Genomic DNA, 19,850 nt, shown 5'->3' on the forward strand with positions numbered 1-19,850 from the left:
TATATTAATTATATCAATTATATTAATTATATTATATTATGTTATGTTATGTTATATTATTAATCATGCTACATTATATATTATATAACAAGACTATTATAAGTAATTGACAATAGATAAATTGAATCTAGAAAAGTTAAGTAGATAAAAATGATGTACTTCAAAAAAAGTTCACCTTATACCTATTGTATTATCTAATAGGACAGAAGGAGAAAATGACAAATGTTGGAAGGGATGAAGGGAAATTGAGACATTGATGCTCTGTTGGAGGAGTTGTGAAATGATTCAAAAATTCTGTAAAGCAATTTGGAACCATGGCAAAGGGCTATAAAACCATGACTATCATTTGACTTAGTAGTGCTGCTGCTAGGTCTATATTCTGGAAGAGATGAAATACAAGAAAAAAATCCATATGCACAGAAATATTTATAGCAGCTCTCTTCTGGTGGCAGGAAGGCTGGAGATTGAAGGAATGCCTGGCAATTGGGGAATGACTGAACAAATTGTGGCATGTTATTGAGATGAAATGCCATTCTGTTATGGGTTATGATGAGCAGGATGCTCTCAGTAAAAAATTTACATGAGAAGTTGCAATAGGAAATGTATCTTATACAAAGTAACAGTATTATTGCAGGATGATCAGCTGTGAATGATCTACCTTTTCTAAGCAATGCTTTGATCCAAGAGAATGCTAAAGGACTTATGGTAAATAATGTGATCCAATCCAATAATAGAGCTGATGGGATATGGATACAGAATGAAGCATGCTTTTTTTCCCCATTTATTTTTCTTGAGGTTTCTCTTTGTGTGTGTGTGTGTGTGTGTGTGTGTGTGTGTGTGTGTGTGTGTGTGTGTGGAGGTTATGTTTATTTTTACAACATGATTAGAATTTCTCAGTGAAGGGGAGTGGGGTGGGAGGAAGGGAGAGGATTTGTAGATCAAGGTTTTGGAAGTAAACGTTTTTGCATGTAGCTGGAGGAAATTTTTTTAAAAATAAATTAAAAAGAAAAATAATCTTGATTTCTATTTTAACACATTCAATGTTGATCAATGTATAGCCTGGAAACAACGTAAAGACTATCAGACTGCCTTCTGGGGGGTAGGGGAAGGGAAGCTAAATTGGGGGGAAAATTGTAAAATTAAAAAAAATAATCTGAAAGGAGAGATTTGTAAAGTTACAAGATTGAACCTAACCCATATACACTCTAAGAACCTTATTTTTTTCAACAAAGTTTTTCAAGTCACAGAGAATGTATAAACATTAAGGAAAACTAATTAGCTTCTATGCCCCATCCCCTTTCCCTCCAATCAGAATATTTTGAAGTAACTTTGTCCTTCAAAGACAAGACATATCAGATCTTTTCTGAAAAAAAGGAATCCAGTTTAACTTTAGTGCCTAGTTGAGGGTCAAGTAGGTGGTGCATTGAATGGATAGAGCATCAGCCTTGGAATCAGGAGGATGAGAGTTCGAATCCAGCTTAACAGACACTTGACACTTACTAAATGTGTGTCCGTGGGCAAGTCACAAGTCACTTAATCCTGATTGCCTCACATCCAAGGTCATCTCTGATTACCCTGATTCATATCTGGCCAATGGACCCAAATGACTCTGGAAGAGAAAGTGAAACTGGTGACTTAGCACAGTCCCCCTCACTGGAATCCAATTCATGTGCTTATCATGACATCATCTGTCTGATGTCATGGTCTTCTTCTAAAATGAAGGACAAACATCATCATTATCATCAGTACTCAGTTGAAAACTCAGCTCCAAATCTCAATGGAAACATTTGACTGAATTTTTACTGTTGGATAATTTCAGCATATTACAAAGAATGTTTTCTAAGAGGAAGAGAATATGATTTATATCAGTGAAAAGAGTACTTAAATTTATGAATCAATTAACAAACATATATGAAACTCCTTTGTGAAAGACATTTTAGTAGGAGCTAGCTATAAAATAACCTAAGTGAGATAATCTCTTTTCTTGAGAAGTTTATAATCTAATAAGGAAACACAACTGGTACATCTATAGGTGAAATTGAAACATGATCTAAATGTTATTTCTCTATAGCATTTCTCTATAGCAGTTTTAACATAATAAAATGGGAGTATTGACATAAATTTTAGTAAAATTATTCATTGTTCTGGGTCATTGTAGTTTCTATGATATTTTAAGTATCTTTTGATATTAATAATTCTTTTACTTTAAGATCTAAGAAAGGATATAATTTATAGATATTAGCCAATGTTGGATCGAATAGTTTGAATATATAACTTTTTGAACTCTACTCTTCTTTCTTATCTCTTTTAAATTATATTTTGAATGCTAAATATTCTCCATACTAAATATTCAGCTATATTAAACTTCCATAAATAAGAAACCTTGTGAGAGGAAGGATTCCACTCAAGAACAGGAAGATCCCTTAATTTATTTTGCCAGCTTCTTACATCTCCAATATATCCTTCAGTACTGACCAGACTGCTCACTTTGAGGTATTCCTCCTCTTTTATAGGAAGGACAAATTAAACAAAATTTAATCTCATTAAATCAAGTTGGTGATGCCCCATGTGCTCTGGATACCATTCTAACCAATGCAGAAGTCAAGAAGTTTCTGGAAAACTCCAGCAATGAAAAGCTAAATGCCAAGAAAATTGAGTTTGATCAATTCCTAATTGAAGGATGCAGGCTATTTCCAACAACATGGACCAGGGAAGTTACTAAGACTTTGTTGAGGAGTTTTGTGCCTTAGACAAGGAGAGCAATGATACAGTCATGGGTGTTGAACTTTGCCTCATGCTAGCCACACTGAGTGAAAAGATGAAGGAAGAGAAGGTGGAAAACCTATTGGAAAGTTAAAAAGATACCAATGACTGCATCAGTATGAAACTTTTGTCAAACACATCATGTCCATATAAATGGAATTCTCAAGAACAAGTGATCTCTATGAAGACTGACAGTAAACTAAGCCATGAACTTTAGGAATATTTATATTCAGTTCTCCAGCTTAGTTGATTAATAAGGCAGGAAAAATCAAACTAAACTGGAGGTATTCCCATTTTTAATGTACCATATTGTATTTCCCCCAAGTAAAAGGCATTCCTATGTATAATTTTGGGGCCTGAAATTTGAAAAATGTATTGCATAAAGTTATTGAACAAGTTTTATTCATCATAAGATTCATACAACTCCTCATCACTGTCAAAACTCCCATCCAGTAGCTTGTCCTCATTTGTGTTTGATGACGAATCTCTGTCTTAGGAGAGGCTCTGGCTGCTTTCCTGCCTGTGCTCTGGTCTGGGGTTAACCACAAGCACTCCCCTGGGCAAGACTGGTGCATGTACACATGCTCAGTCCATTCTGTTTCATGAACCTGAAGCACCACTTGTGTTCTTCTTTGAAATCAGTCACTTCTTTTTCATCAGCAATTCTTCTTACCTCCTGCTGAACCATCCTTATAGACACAGGAATGCCAATGGCCCTTTGCTCTTTAATCCATCTCTTCATTTCCCTCTCTAGATCAGGCCATTGGCTGACTTGCCTTTCATGACATGGGGAAGTATGGTAGTTTCCTTCTGAATCCTCAAGTTATATTTCTACTGCACAAGTGAAATGTTAACAAAAGCAAGCAACTTGAACAAAGTTTCAATAATTCTCAATTCTAATTACTTCTTTTTTTTTTTTGCAAGGCAATGGGGGTAAGTGATTTGCCCAAGGCCATCCAGTTAGGTAATTAATACATGTCTGAGGCCAGTTTTGAACTCAGGTCTTCCTGACTCCGGGGCCAGTGCTCTATCCACTGTGTCACCTAGCCACCTCCTCAATTCTAATTAAATGTCTTTCTTTACATGCTGTCCACTGAGGATAAATGTGTACCCCTGAAAGAATCTAACAATCAATAAACCACTTTGGTCAAACCAAAAAAATGGCAGAAGAATTATAGCATATTCTACAAGGCCCCTGAAATTTCAGGGAAGTAAGTTTAAGAACTATTAGAATGGTTTTGAAAAATAATAGAAGAATCTCTGAAGTTATTTGAAAAAAATAAGGAGAGAAAACAGCTCTTAAGGAAGAAATCAACAATTCTCATGAGAAATTTTTTTTTAAATGAAAGATATTCTCCAAATCATTGTATTCCTTGAAATGAGAATAGTTGAATTAGAAGCTCCAAAATTCAGAAGCAGAAGGAAAATTGATTAAAATAAATTTAAATGAAATCAGTATTCTCATGAAAGAATACATGTGAGTGCTATGAAATAAGAATATTAAATTTGAAGATAGAATATGAAAAATGATATAGAGATCAAGAAAAAATTTATGAAGAAGACTTGAATATTTATTTCAGGAAATCATGCAGAAAAATTGTCTACATGTGTTTAATTTCCTCAGTCTCTTTTAAAGGTTGATAGATCTGAATCAGTAGATAGCTAGAACTGGATTCTGCAATGTTTTGGGGACAAAATAGTCAATCTACAATCAGCAAAATATTCTTGGCAAATCAGATCATTTGGAGAAACCCTTTGTTAATAGGACATCTATCTTCTACTGAGATTTCATTCAAGATATTCTCCATCACTCTGGTGAAACTTTCTGATTGGTAGAGTCTCCCTGTTTTATAACTTCATGCTTTGTTTGATGATGTTATTAAATGAATAAATTTATCCATGCCAACACATCTGTTGTGGAATCACATATGATTTTAAAATATTAATACAAGTATTTTATTTGAGGGGAGCTTTCAGTCATTGCTTTGTTCTCTTGGGTCAAACACTTTTTTTAAATCCCTGACTTCCACACTTCCTTTAAATCACACTTAAATTCCCACCTTTTACAGAAAGTCTTTCCTAATTCCCTTCAATTATAGTATCTTCTCTCTTGATTTATCCATTTTATTCTGTTTGCATGGCTGTTTGCATATTTTCTCCCTCAGTAGTTCATGATTTACTTGAGAGCCCAGATTATCTTTTACCTTTCTTTGTATCCTTAGCATTTAGCACAGTGTCTGATATAAAGTAGACATTTTAAAAATATATTTTGACATGTAATCAACAAACACAGTAGGATCATATCTTGTCTATATCAAACAATTATATGATTTTTTTAGTTATGATTTGATCTACAATAAAAAATTATAGGAACTTCTTGGCATATTACAATGGTATAAGCATGTATAATACAGTGTAGTTTTCCAGACATGATTCATGGTACATTTGAACTACCACTCGGAATTTCTTCTGTTTTCTCCTTGTATCTCCATGACAGATAGCCTGGAATAGTTTTGTTAGCTTATAATTTTGATCTACCAAGCATGAACATATTTTGTATCTTGTATAAATACCTCAGACTATCCAGGTATTTGAATCATTTAGTAGCTTTTGGTCTCCTGATTCTGCTATATGAAGCTGTTATGCTTTTTTTGCTCTTTTTCCAAGGAAAATCTAGGGAGATTTTTGAGTTAAGTATCAAAGCAGTGTAGGAGTGCAAATAAGAGAAAAATCACAGCCTAAAAATAGTTACAGAATTTTTCAGCTACTTTCTCATTTTTCATCAGTTGTGGTGGCAGGAACTTTACAATTGGCCTTTAACTTTCTCTGCCCTCCTTCTTTTCACATTGTCTTTCTCTTATTGTACTTAAACATAACTCTGTTTCAAAAGCATGGTCTTTTTTATGAATATAAATTTGGTCTCCTGCTTTTAAGCATAGATATTTTAATAGAAAATTAATCCTGGTTTCCTACATTTTTTAACAGGTAAGCTGTAAATTTCTTTATGTTTATCTAAATAAATTCTTAACATCTGAAAATGAATTTACAGAAATTAGTCTGATATGACTTTTCTCTCTATATAATTTTTTTTGGCAAGGCAATTGGGTTAAGTGACTTGCTGAAGGTCATACAACTAGGTAATTATTAAGTGACTGAGGTAAGATTTGAACTCAGGTCCTCCTGACTCCAGGGCTGGCACTCTATCCATTGTGCCACCTAGCTGCTTCCTCTATACAACTTTTAAAGACATATGTCATATTCAGAACTCATAAAGATAATAGAGTAATGTAATGGACCTTTGATTTAATTAACTCTTGGGTGAATAAATTCTTTATTCAAATTCTAGTTGGGTACATCTGAAAATTTTAATCTTAGAGTATTGTCTAGAGTATTTTTGAGGTTAAGTGACTTGTCCATCTGTAATCATATAGCCAATGTGTGTTGGAATCAGAACTTGAATCATCCAGGTCTTCTTATTGGACAGAGTCTCAGTGCCCTATGCCACTTTGGCTCTCATTGTCAATTTAATAGAAAAACATAATGCATTAGTGATTGGTTTATGGAACATATCTAATACATCCTGAAACATTAAGGGAATTCATTAAGTTCCAGAAATATGATTGAATTGAACCTCTTGTTTCTGAGTCATTAAAGGAAAAGACATATATGGTATTTTTTGAACTCATTGAGTTAGAATCCATTGTATTTGTCATGAGTCTTAACTGTCATTTAACAAAGATTCTCTGTAACTACCCTGGGAAGTAGGCTACCAATCTTTTTATTCATGGCGTTACATGTAAGAAAGAGAGCTAAGTTTGGTAACTTATTCAGGGAATTAAATAGATCATGGTCAGAATCAATAGGTCTTGATTTGGAGAACTTGATTTGGGTTAGATATCAACTCTCTAAGCTAGAAATATGCCTCACAATGATAATTTATTTTCAAAACAATTATTTTTAAATCCACTTATTTACAAATATGCTTTTTTAAAAGAATATCTTTCTTTTAGACTGACATTAGGGGAAGAACTAGGCATAAATGGGAAAGAATTAGAGTTATGAATGGTACAAACTAAAAATACAATCTCTTACATTTTAAAATTTAAAGTCTACAAAGAAAAGGGACTATAAAAAAGGAATACACTATTGTTATCTTCCTGAATTCCATTAAGGATTTTGCCCTAGACTGAGAACCCAATTTAGATAGGATTGAGCTAAGTAGACAGAGTTTTGGACTTCTTATCCTAATGCACTTTCTTAGCATCCTGATTTGGCATGCCTAGCAGGAGCCCTTGTCACAGCTGATAAAAGTATTTTCCATGCCAAATGTAATAGGAATTCTTCTCCGTTTATATTTCACTCATCTCCTTTTCCTGATAGAAGTTCCTGGCTTATGGAGTTGAGGGAATGGAGATCTAGAAGATCCATAGATGGAATAGGGGCAAGACTTGTTAGAAATCTGATCTACAGCAAAAGAGTACAGCAAAAAGGAACTATTAAGAGGCAGTATGATTATAATGTGTAGGTAAACTAACTGCCGCGTATTTAATGTTGGCTTATTGTAGATGATCTTCTGTAACTGTGGGCTTCATTACAGGGACACATTCAATTTTGCTGAAAGGGAAATTCCACCTTGTCCCACCTCATCAACCACTGGTGCCCCAGGTTCTATGAGCAAATTCAAACAATTGAACTAGCAATGGCTGACTGGCTGTTGCCTTAAAAAAGAGTTTCTTTAGACATAACAGGTGATACCACTGATAAATTAATAGACCAAGAAATTATTTATCAGATCAATGGGAAGAGGACAAATTTATGACCAAACAAGAAATAGAGTACATTATAAACTTCAAAATGAATGATTTTGACTACATTAAACTAAAAAGGTCTTGCATTAATAAGATCAATGCTGCCAAAATTAGAAAGAAAGCAGAAAGCTGGGAAACAATTTTAACAGCTAGGTATTCTGATAAAGGTCTCATTTCTAAAACATATAGAGAATTACATCAAGCTTATAAGATTACCAGTCATTTTCCCAATTGAAAAATAGTCAAAGGATATGAACAGTTTTCAAATTAAGAAATTAAAGCTATATATAATCATATGAAAAAATGCTCCAAATCATTATTGATTAGATAAATTCAAATAAAAACAACTATGAGGTATCACTTCACACCTATTAGATTGGCTAAGATGAGGAAAAAAGGGAAAATGATCAGTGTTGGAGAGGCTGTGGGAGGATTGGGACATTGATGCTTTGCTGGTGAAATTGTAAACAGATTCAACCTTTCTGGAGAGCAATATAGAACTATGCCCAAAGAGCAATAAAACTGTTCATACCCTTTGCCCTAGCAATTCCAATTCTAGGTTTACATCCAGAAGAAATCATAAAAAATGAGAAATGTTCCACATGTTCCAAAGTATTCATAGCAGCTCTTTTTGTAGTAGCAAAGAATTGAAAATTGAGGGAAAGCCTATCAATCGGGGAATGGCTAAACAAGTTATGGTATATGAATGCTATGGAATACTATTGTTCTATAAGAAAACATAAATGGTTGGAATCTAGAGAAGCATAGAATGAGTTCCAGGACAGTGAAGGGAGCAGAACCAAGAGAATAATGTACACATTAGCATCAGCATTGTGAGGTGATCAATCTTGATGGAAACATCTCCTCTCAGCAGTTCAGAGAGCTGGGACAACTATTAGACCGGCTATGGACAATGCAATCCCCATTCAGAGGAAGCAAAACAAAACAAAACAAAACAAAACAAAACAAAACAAACACAAAAAGCCTTCAGAACCTGAGGAACACTTTATAAAAATTATATCTTATGTATCTTTCCCTTTTTCCTAATTCCTTATACCAAAAATGACTAATCTGTAAACATATTTAATAAAAATATGTTTGCACAATGTTAAACCTAACTGCCACTGAGGGGAGAATGTGGGAAGGAAGGATGGAAGGAAATTTTTTAACTTAAAAATATATATATTCATATGGATAAATGTTGAAAAAACTTACATAACTTGTATTTGAAAAAATAAAATATCAATTAAAAAAGAGTTTCTACAAAGCTGATTTAGGTATATCAATAAATGGATGAAATGAAATATTGGCAAAAAACCAACAGGGTGCTCCTAGAGCCCTTAAGAGATTTTTAAAAACACTTCCTGGTAAGGCAGCCTGGTAGAGGCACTCCACCATTGATTTCTAGTCTGTATGATGCTTGGCTTTGAAGCCAAACTCAAACAGTGGTACTGGCTCAGAATTATTGGATGGGGAGTCATCTTTACTTGGGAAATGGGAGCACTCACCTTAAAAAAACTATAAATTTTAATGCCATATGGGATGTATTCTTCTTGTCAGCTAGGATTGTACAGTGGACAATATACTGGACCTGAAGTCAGGAAGGTCTGAGTTCAAATTTGACCTAATCTACTTACTGGCTGTATCACCCTAAGTTAAATCACTTAACCTTTGTTCACTGCAGTTTTGTCATTTGAAAAATGGAATAAGAAGAGAACCTAACTCTCAGATAAAATGATATTTGTAAAGCACTTTGCAAACTTTAAAGAACCTGATAGGTGATAGCTAATGTATATTGTCCTATTGTAGCCTATTCTGTGAGTACTGATAGCTTCTTAAGTATATATATATATTTGAGTTCTTAATTTTTTTGTATTGGAAGATGATTCTTGATATACAAACTAAAGTAAATTTTGAACTGAGTCAAATGATATCATAAAAAGGGTTTTCGGATAGGGTTGGGCCTTTCCTACCTCTCTTCCCACTCTCATGTAAGTTGGGCTGTTTTTTTTCCCTAAAAAAGGCAAAAAAAGTCTAAAAATTTGGGATGCCTAAGGGACTATGGTTCCAGCCAGATAGCCATTGACATACCTTGTTGTTATCCACAGACCTGGTGATCTTTGTGAGCATCCGTAAGCCAAGACAACCCCTCTCTTTTGATTATTAGGAGATACCATTTTTTTCCAGAGTTGAGACTTAGCAAGCAAACTTGACCTTGATCAAGCAACAATCCTTTTGACTTATCCTCAGGACGATCTCTGCCACAGAAAAATCCCAGAATGGAGGAGAAACAGGTCCATATGAACTAGGTGCTATGTTCTCATTGAGTATCCTTTCTGTGCTTTAACTAAATGAACCTCTGTTGACAGTCTCCCCTCCTCCCCCAGCATCTGAACTAAACATTCCTGGAAACTGAGCTGAACCAGACTTGTCCATTATAAGCTTGAAATCTGGAGTTGTGAGAAACTAGGGTTTGAATTCAGTCTCTATAAGAAATGTGTAGGTCATTTAACCTCTCTGATTTTTAAGTTTTCTTATGATAATTCCTCTAGAATTCATCTTACAGATCTGTTGTGAGAATCATGGGTGCTAACCTGTTAATATATTGAAAAACTTAAAAAAACACATACATAGGTCCCTGGAGTCAGGAAGACCTGAGTTCAAATCTTGCCTCAGACACTTAATAATTACATAGTTGTATGACCTTGAGTAAGTCACTTAATCCCATTGCTTTGTCAAAAAAAAAAACCCAACAAAAACACAAACCACATGCATATGTCAGCAGTCCTTCATATGATTAAGAAAATTAGATTTTCATATTTTGGACTTTCTTGCAGACTACATAAAGGGCAGTCAGTATTTATATTTTGATGCTGGCAAAAAAGTCCTGGAAGTTCTGCTACAAAAAAACTTTAACCCTCAGAGACAGACTTCCAGGGCCCATAAGCATATTCAGCAAAATGGAGTCTGTCAGAATATTTAACAGCCGCAGTCACATTAGTGAATAACCAAAGAGGAAGGATCTTGTTTATAGCAAGGATGGAGGGCAAAGATGGCTCTGAAGACTTCCAGATATTGTATTTTGACATATTTTCATCAGTGACTATTTTCATCAGTGACAAATAACTGCAGCATAGATAAAGAATGTGGGGTGATCTAAGTATGAGAGAAAGCAAAATTGCTGGAAATTATTCTCAGACTTGGAAATGATGTATTCCTTGGAATAATGGAAGAAGTGTTATAAGAGAGGGAAATCTTGGTTATATAACAGTTCCTGTTGAAAGGACCCTGGAGGTTTCTGTGAACTGCCAGCTCAATATGAGTCAGCAATGTGACCTGGCAACAAGAAAAGGTAATCCCAGCAATCATAAATAATGTTCATAGAAACATAGTGTACCTAACGGAATAGGTGATAAGCCCTGCTGTTTTCTATTCAATTATATGTGGAATATTGTGTTCAGTCCTATGCAATGATAAAAGCTAATAGAGTTAGAGCTGAAAGGACCTTTGAGGACATCTAGTTCAATCAGTTCATTAGTTTCATCCTATAGATGAAGAAATTTAGGTCTAGGTTAAATGACTTACTTAATGACTCCCTGGTATTAATTTGAAGAGCTAGGACTTGAGCCCTCCTCTTGAACTATGCCAGATTGCATCCCAAGACATTAGTAAGTAAGAATTTGAACAGATGATAATTATTAATTTGATTTAAAACATTAAAAACCTCTAAATGATGCTCTTAAAAGATGAGCTGAAGGAACTAAGGACATTTAAACATCAGAAAAGAAGACTTAGCAGTATCATAAAGTCTGGTTTCAATTATTTTGGTTTTTGTTGATTTGTTGTTTGCTTTTAATTTGATAGATTTTTCTTTGATATAATATACATTTATCAATGACATCCAAAGAAAACTCCTTACAAACACATTCCCTAAAATAAGTTGATTTATCAATTGGTAACAGGAAGATGAGGTATATATTTTAACTCTGGAGACTTTGAGTACGGGAATAATTAACTTTGATAGCAAGGGACTAATTGGGATGCTAGGTGGCACAATGAATAGGATGCCTGGCCTGGAGTCAGGAAGACTCATTTTTCTGAGTTCAGTTTGACCTTAGACACTTGCTAGTTGTTTGACCCTGGGCAAGTCACTTAACCAACCCTGTTTGTCTCAGTTTCTTATCTTTAAAATGATCTAGAGAAGGAAATAGCAAACTACTCTTTTATCTTTATGAAGAAAACCCCAATGGGGTCATAAAAATTCAGACATGATTGAAAAATATATTTTATCACAGGTTTTTGTTTTTCCGTGTTGACTTAATTATGTTGTTGTAAGTCATTATGTTTATTGTTCTTTTGGCTCTGATCACTTTGTAAGGTTCTTTCAGTTCTTCATATATGTCACTCCTTAGACCATAATTATATTCTATGACTCTAATATATTAGATCCAGTGGAGAGATCACCTAATTTGGAGACATAGGACTTGAATTTGAATCTTTTTTTTTTTTTTTGCAAGGCAAATGGGGTTAAGTGGCTTGCCCAAGGCCACACAACTAGGTAATTATTAAGTGTCTGAGACCGGATTTGAACCCAGGTACTCCTGACTCCAGGGCCGGTGCTTTATCCACTACGCCACCTAGCCGCACCTTTGAATTTGAATCTTAACCATACTATTCACTGCCTATTGAACCTAAAGCATTTAACCCCTCTGACTTCAGTGTTCTTGTCTGTGAATAGAAGGATTTGGCTTCCATGATTGACCGCTCAGGTCCCTTCTAGCATTAGCTTTATGGTTCAAAGGATTATTAACTGTTCAGCCTTCCGGTAATCATTAGGGATATGTTGCTCTCATTTTTTATTGTCATATAATACTGCTGTGATATAATACTGCTTTTTGTTAAGATGTGCATTTTTTTCCTTGTTGAAAATAACTTCCTTGCAATCTAGTCTAAGTGAGAGACTTTCTAGGTCAGAAGGGATGTACAGCTTAATAACTTCTTCCTGATTTTCAGTTGGTTTCTTGAATGGTTGAACTACTCACAACCCCTTCAGTAGTGAATTAGAGTACTTATCTTTCTGGAACATCTTTTACAATAAGTTTTCTCATTCTTTAGCAACTTTGCTAGCTTGATAAGTGTTAGATGACAATTTTTGATGCTAGATGAGTGTTAGATGACAATTCAGGGATATTTTAATTTGCATTTTTTGACTATGATATCGTGTGGAATAGGAATTAGCCTTAGATGAAAAAACATTGAGATGAATTTGGGATTGATTTCAATTTGAGTTGATTCTGATCTTTTCAATGTACTAGCTATTCAGCTTTGGGCAACTCAAACTTTCTTGGTCTATATTTCCTCATCTGTAAAATAAGAAAATTGAATTAAATAATATTTTAAGTTCCTTCCATCTCTGGTTCTATGATCCTTTGTTCATTCTGTTTGACCAGCAGCTAACATTCAGAGAACTAGAATTCTCAGATAGGCAGATTTCAGTTCAGTGGAAGTGAACATTTTCTCACAATTTACAGCTGGCCAAAAGTTGATTGAACTTTTTTTTGCAAGACAATGGGGTTAAGTGACTTGCCTAAGGTCACACAGCTAGGTAATTATTAAGTGTCTGAGGCCAGCTTTGAACTCAGGTCCTCCTGACTCCAGCCAGGTTCAGTGCTCTGTTCACTGCATCCCTTGATTGAACTTCTTAAAAAATGAAGTGAGTTCTTCATCCATGAGGTTTTTCAAGTAGCTCCTGGATGCCAATTTCTTAGAGATTTTGGAGAAGAAATTTCTGGCCGGGAGTCAGGAAGAACTGAGTTCAAATCTAGACTTGAATATTTATTAGCAATATGACTCTGGGCCAATCATTTAACTGGTTTGCCTTAGTTTCCTCATCTGTAAAAGGAGCAGGAGAAAGAAATAACAGTACTACTCTGGTATTTTTGCCATTTTTCCCAAATGGGGTCACAAAGTTGGTCAAGACAGAAAAACAACTAAAGAACAGCAACATCAAGAACAACAATAGGGCAAACTAACCTTTGAGTTTTCTTTTGACTTTTGAGATTCTTATGTTTTGATCTTGGAGTTAAGTAATTTTCTTAATTCTCTTTCTCAAACTTGTTGGACAATGAATATTTAAGATAACACTTCAAGTATTTGACTGTCAGACCAAATGTCTTGGGTGACACATTACAGCATCAGAACTAAGATAAAAAGGATAGGAAATGACCAGAGCTGTTTGGAATAAGATAAGATAAGAGTCCTAGGTAAATTAACTAGAACTGTGTTGGATGTGACAAGTTAAAGGTCTTTGACAACAAAACTTGGAGCAATTGCTATGTTCCCAAAGATACATACACATTCTTCTAGCAGTTAAGAGCTGACACTAATTAGGAGTAAGTTGTTTCCTGGGGGAAAGATATAGAATAATTATACAGTACAATTACATAAAAGGGAACTAGGCTAAAAGGATGTTATAGTCCTCCTATTAAGGATTTATTTAGCATTTCAACAATGAATACTGCTCCTGCTAATCTCTTTTCCAGTAATTTATAAAGGGAAAGATATCTTGATTATTAGACTCTCTAGAGTTACAACAATTCCCTTTAACTAATACCTCTTGTTGATTCATATTGTGCCTGTCTTGTGGGGTACAGGAAGGGCTCTGCCAATTTTGTCTTGGCCAAAAATCATAGCACTCTTGCAGAAAAGGTCCTTGCACAAAAATAAGTTTTTATTTCTTGTCATTTTTACAGTGAAAGGTTAGATTAACTTCATGGAGTTGAATATGCTTGAATAAAAACAGTACAGTAAAAAGATGACATGGGAACCACGAGGGAGATACCAGTTAATTGCTATTGGCATATTGTTTAGTCAACATTAATAGGAGAGAATTTTTTGAAGTGAGAGAGACTGGGTCTAAGGGCAAGTAATTTTTGACTTTAGGACTAAAGGATTGGTTGAAAGAAGTAAGGATATTTATCACAGAGAAGAAAAACTTGAATGAAGGGGTGGTAATCTTCAAGTATTTGCAAAACTGTCCTGTAGAAGAGAGAATTTTTCCAATCATGTCTGACTCTTCATAACCTCATCTGGTATTTTCTTTTTCTTTTTTTATTCTTTTTTTTTCAGGTTTTTTTTTGTAAGGCAATGGGGTTAAGTGGCTTGCTCAAGGCCACACAGCTAGGCAATTATTAAGTGTCTGAGGTCAGATTTGAACTTAGGTACTCCTGACTCCAGGGCCCATGCTCTATCCACTGAGCTACCTAGACACCCCCTACCTGGCATTTTCTTGCTAAAGATATAGGAATGATTTGCCATTTCCTTCTCCAAATCATTTTACAAATGAGAAACTTTCACAATTTATTTTTTGTAACTTTTTTACAAATTCTCAAATGAATCAAACAGGATCAAGTGACTTTCCTAGGATCACACTACTGATCAATGTCTAAGGTGGTATTTGAATTCACAAAAATGAGTCTTCCTTATTAAAATACAGTGTTCTGACTACTGTGCCACATAACTGCCTGCCAAGGGCAAATATTATAGACTGCTATATCCCTGCTTCAGATTAGGTCACCACCAGGGATGACCTCGTGTGTGAACTGAGTAGGGAGCATTTCTACAAAGTGTGAAGTTGCATGTTTCTATCACAGCCGCCACCCAGAAATTTGGAGTTCTATTTTGGGCTTAAACAGGAAAATAACCTTTCTCTTTAACTCCTAGACCTTTCTAAATGATTAATTTTTTTGCCAACAATATGATTTTTGACCAATTGTCATGAATTCATCAAAAGTTATTTCACTACAGGTATAAAACTTTTTATAGGAATAAGCAAAATAGAACCTAGCTTTATCCAGCATAGGAAAAAAGCTTGCTTAATGATTCCTCAGGTCTGGATGACTATTAAGTCACCTAAGTTTCAGCCTGGATTAGGTCCTTCATACTCTGACTGATTTTGGAGATATTATTATTATTATTATTATTATTATTATCATTATTCATTTATTTATTTATTTCTATCTATTCTTGCATCTTAACCTAAGTTAGATTGGTTTCTAAGAGCGCTTGTCCAGAGAACAGGAATTCTATATACTATTCTTTGATTCAGTCAAGACAGAATTCTAAGCCTAGTTTCTTCCTCCTTTTCTTCTTCTTCTTCTTCTTCTTCTTCTTCTTCTTCTTCTTTTTCTTCTTCTTCTTCTTCTTTTTCTTCTTCTTCTTCTTCCTTCTTCCTTCTTGTACTCTTCCTCCTTCAGAGAAACATATGAAATTCTATTAAAAACTACCACTATACAGGTGTTCAAATATAACTACTTATATAAAAACAGAGAAATGATTTTTAAAACATATTTATCATCTATTTAATTTTAAACTCAAACAAGGTGGGCAGGGCTTTTCTAAGAATTTCTAAGGATTGAGTCCCCCAAATATGTCTCACGTCTACATGACCATCTAGACTTTAGGGCTTCTTCAGGTAGGATCAGTGAGTAGCCATCTTCCTTCACGAAGCTACATCTATTCATTTCTTTCTCAACAGTTGATATTTATCAAATTATTATTTCTTGACCAACCATGATTTCAGAGACTAATGAGAAAGCATATAACCCACCTCCTGAATCATGAACTAAGAACACAGAATGAGGCATATTTTTTGTTTATAATCAATGTGGGAATTTTTTTTTTGCTGGGCTATGCATATATATAGTATAAAGATTTTCTTTTCTTTCATTTTTAAAAAAGTGGATGGTGGAGAAAATAGTTTTTTTAAACAAAAAAACTATTATTGTTACTGTTGTGAATGATTTAACAATCTAACGCCTTATGACTTCATCAGATGCATATTTTATATTTAATTATACATATATATGTGTGTGTGTGTGTGTGTGTGTGTGTGTGTGTATGTATTTGTGTGATTCCTCTGTAATAGAATACATATATTTTTGGATTGAAGATTTTTTCATTTTGACTTTCTTTGTATATGTAGTAATGGTAGTACAGTGGATGGAAATCTGGTCTCAATGAATGAGGAACAGATTCAAATCCTACTTTTGGCCCTGGGTAATTCATTTAAACTTTCTTAAATTCTGGTCAACTTTTGAAGGTTATATAGATAAGGTGCCAGTTTCCAATAGTGGAAAGAGTTCCCTCATGTAAGGATAGAAGAACATTGATTAAGTGCTTATTATAAGCCATGATAAGGGCTGGGGACTCAAGTATAAGCAGGGCAGTGTCTGATCTCAATTATATTTTAATAGGTAAGTCTATTTATAAAGGGGAGCTGAAATGGAAGGGACAAGCCGTAGGAATGTGGAGAGGGTTGGGAAGTAGATTGAGCCCTAGTCCTGAGCAAGTTAAAGTGAAAACATTTATTAGAGCTCAGAGTACCAGGGGCAGAATTTAAGGTGCAGGTGGGAGGGGATGAAATTAATAGCTGAAATAAAATGTGGAGTTGACTGAAAGTTCTCTATATCAAAGAAACTTTTCCCCTATCTCTAGCAAATGCATAGCATAGTTATTTAATGAATGCTTATTGAACTGAACATAATTCAATTACATTCAATTTAATATTAGTTTTGTCTCTTATCAAGACATGGACACAGCTTCCTCTTATTTCAATGGAAGTTATAAATGACAAGTGATGGCAATGTAGAGGACAATCAGCAGACCTTGGTTCAAGTCTACCTATTTATTATCCATAAAATCCTAGTCACTTAATCTTTATAGTTAGTATAGTTTCCTTATCTGTAAAATGTTGGGATTGGAGTAACACTCAGACCACTTCCAACTTTAAACTATATAAAATACTAAATTGGAAACTAGTATTAAAGGATTTTTTGAGGGATTGGAAACTATAGGTCTCAACATATTCTCATTTTTTTCTGCTCTAGACAGTGAAACTGGAACAGAGATGTAGAACAACAGGATGAGCTATCTTATAAAGCAGTGGGTGTTATCCCTTGGCACAAAAGCTAGATTATCATCTCATTGATATGTAAAAGAGATTCCTGCATTGGACAGGAAGTTCCCTAATGTTCACTTAAAAGCATTAACACAGGTGAATTTTTAAAAAATAACTGTAAATTTATTTTGAATTGTCACCTATTTTTAAAGCAGTATTTTATGGAGATTTTATGCAGGAGTCAATTGGCAATTCATTTTCCTCACACTCTGAAGCTGATAATGCAAATGTTATTCTCATTCTGCAGATAAGGAAATGGAAACACTGAGAGGTTGATCAACTTGTTCATGGGGTCACAGTAAGTGACAGAACCATGCTGTTTTGTTTCTCAGTTCAGCGCTCTTTCTACTATATTATCAACTGGTATATAAAACTGTCACCTTGTTTACACTTACATAATCCTATGAAAATACTTAATTTCAAATGGGACAGTTCCCTCTGCATTTTCAAAAGCAAACGATGTCATGAGTGCATGTAAATCTTTAAAAAAGAACCTGATGTGAGAGCATTGTTCTAAGTGTGGGGCATACAAACTAAAAAACAAGACTGCTCCTATTCTTAAGCTCTTATATTCTAATAGAGGGAGAACACATAAGTAAGAACATTCATCTCAGGGCAGTTTATAATGCATCTTCTTTAGTGGCATTTCCATTGATTCAGATACTTGAGATACTTAAAGATCATAGTACCAAGGTCTTTAGTAACAACTTTCTTATGGTGCAGGATATAAAGACTATATACATAAGGAGATTATAATTGTTGAAAAGGATTATAAAATTGTAAAACTATATAGTTTTACAGATGAAGAAACTAATATGCCCTTTTCTCCCTTCTTTAAGAGAATCATTTAAACCATTTTGTATTAAATGATCTGAAGGTATTTGTCTCAATCATACTTGCTAAATAAATGCTATATGATAAATAGATGCTATAGAAAGTTACAGCCTTTCAATATAGTCTATCTAAGTCTCTATTCCCTATAGGTACTTGCTATATAAATGAATGTCTTTTTGTATTAATAGTGTCAAATAGAAACAATCTCTGGAAAACAAAAGAATGTATAAATAAAAACAACTTAAACTTTTGGTTCAAACAAGTGTCTTTGAAGGTTACACAAAAAAAGTCAAATGACAGATGTGACCACCTACATATTTTCAAATGTTATTTAAAGTACATTGAAATTTGCCTCCGTCATTTTCACTTTAGACCAGAATTCCATGTAAAGGCTAAATTATATACCATATTATTTAGATTCCACAAAAGTCCATCTAAAGGAGAAGTTATATTCCATATGAAGGAAAATATAAGGAGTATTAATTCATCAGAATAAGCCCCTATTTCATGGATCTATATGTTTTAAATAGCCAATGAACTACTTGTTAGTTCTATAGCATGGAACTTAAGGATAGACTGTATTTTTTGATTAAATTTCTTCTAACAACTGTAATGTCTAGTTAGGTGTTGCAGGTATGATTAAGCAAACTCTGGCATTAGCCTGGTCCTCATGCTAAACTTTCTCCAGAAACTTTTACTTCTTATTCCCATATGAACTCTTACTAGCATTGAATCCTTTGAAGTATAACCTTTCATCTTTGGAGATGCTGAGTATTTTGATTATGATGCTGAAATTATAGAAGGGGTAGACTGAAATTTCAAATACAAAAGGTTCCCAATTTTGTTTTCCCAGACTTTATTCCTGCCATCCTTATTCTTTTTCCATGTAAACTAAATAAGTCCTTGTAAATCCAAATGTTTAGTTTTCTCTTGTACTCACATGCCATATCTATAAAAAGTTGCTCTTTAGATAACTCTCCCATTGCTTAAGCTCTTACAATGGAAAAAAGTTATAATATATTTAAGAAATTTTTGCTATATTCTGTTGTACAGGCTAAAAATAAAATCAGTTTTTCTTACTTTTTTCTTGTTCATCTTTCAGGTCTGCAGGTATTTGGCCATCTGTATAGCTGTGTAAAATATTTAGTTTTCTTATTGCTCTGATATTTCAAAACAGCCAGAAATATGGTTAGGAGAGAACTCTATTGCAATAAACATCTTGGATTTTGGGTCACTTCATCTTTCTTGAGAATATTAAGTCACATGTCAATTAAAATTTGTTTTCATTTTTGGAAGATGGGATGAAAATAACACTTTAAATGTTGTTTTTTATGGTATAATTTATAAACTTTTTCATTTTTCATTGTTGCGAATAAAAGAAGTTGAAGAATTAAACCAGTGTCTTTTCTTTGCTGTACTCTCCTTATTTGTTCTCCCATTTTCTTCTGGCACTCTTGGAAATCAAGTTACTTTACTGACATTTCCAT

General features: G+C 34.1%; 1 pseudogene; it reads left to right on the plus strand.

Moving 5' to 3' along the window:
• Nucleotides 1–539: 539 nt before the first annotated feature.
• LOC141499182 (myosin light chain 1/3, skeletal muscle isoform pseudogene) lies at nt 540–2,916 on the plus strand (annotated as a pseudogene).
• The last annotated feature ends 16,934 nt before the right edge of the window (nt 2,917–19,850 follow it).

The sequence above is a fragment of the Macrotis lagotis genome, chromosome X (genome assembly GCF_037893015.1).
Source record: "Macrotis lagotis isolate mMagLag1 chromosome X, bilby.v1.9.chrom.fasta, whole genome shotgun sequence".
Lineage (NCBI taxonomy): Eukaryota > Metazoa > Chordata > Mammalia > Peramelemorphia > Peramelidae > Macrotis > Macrotis lagotis.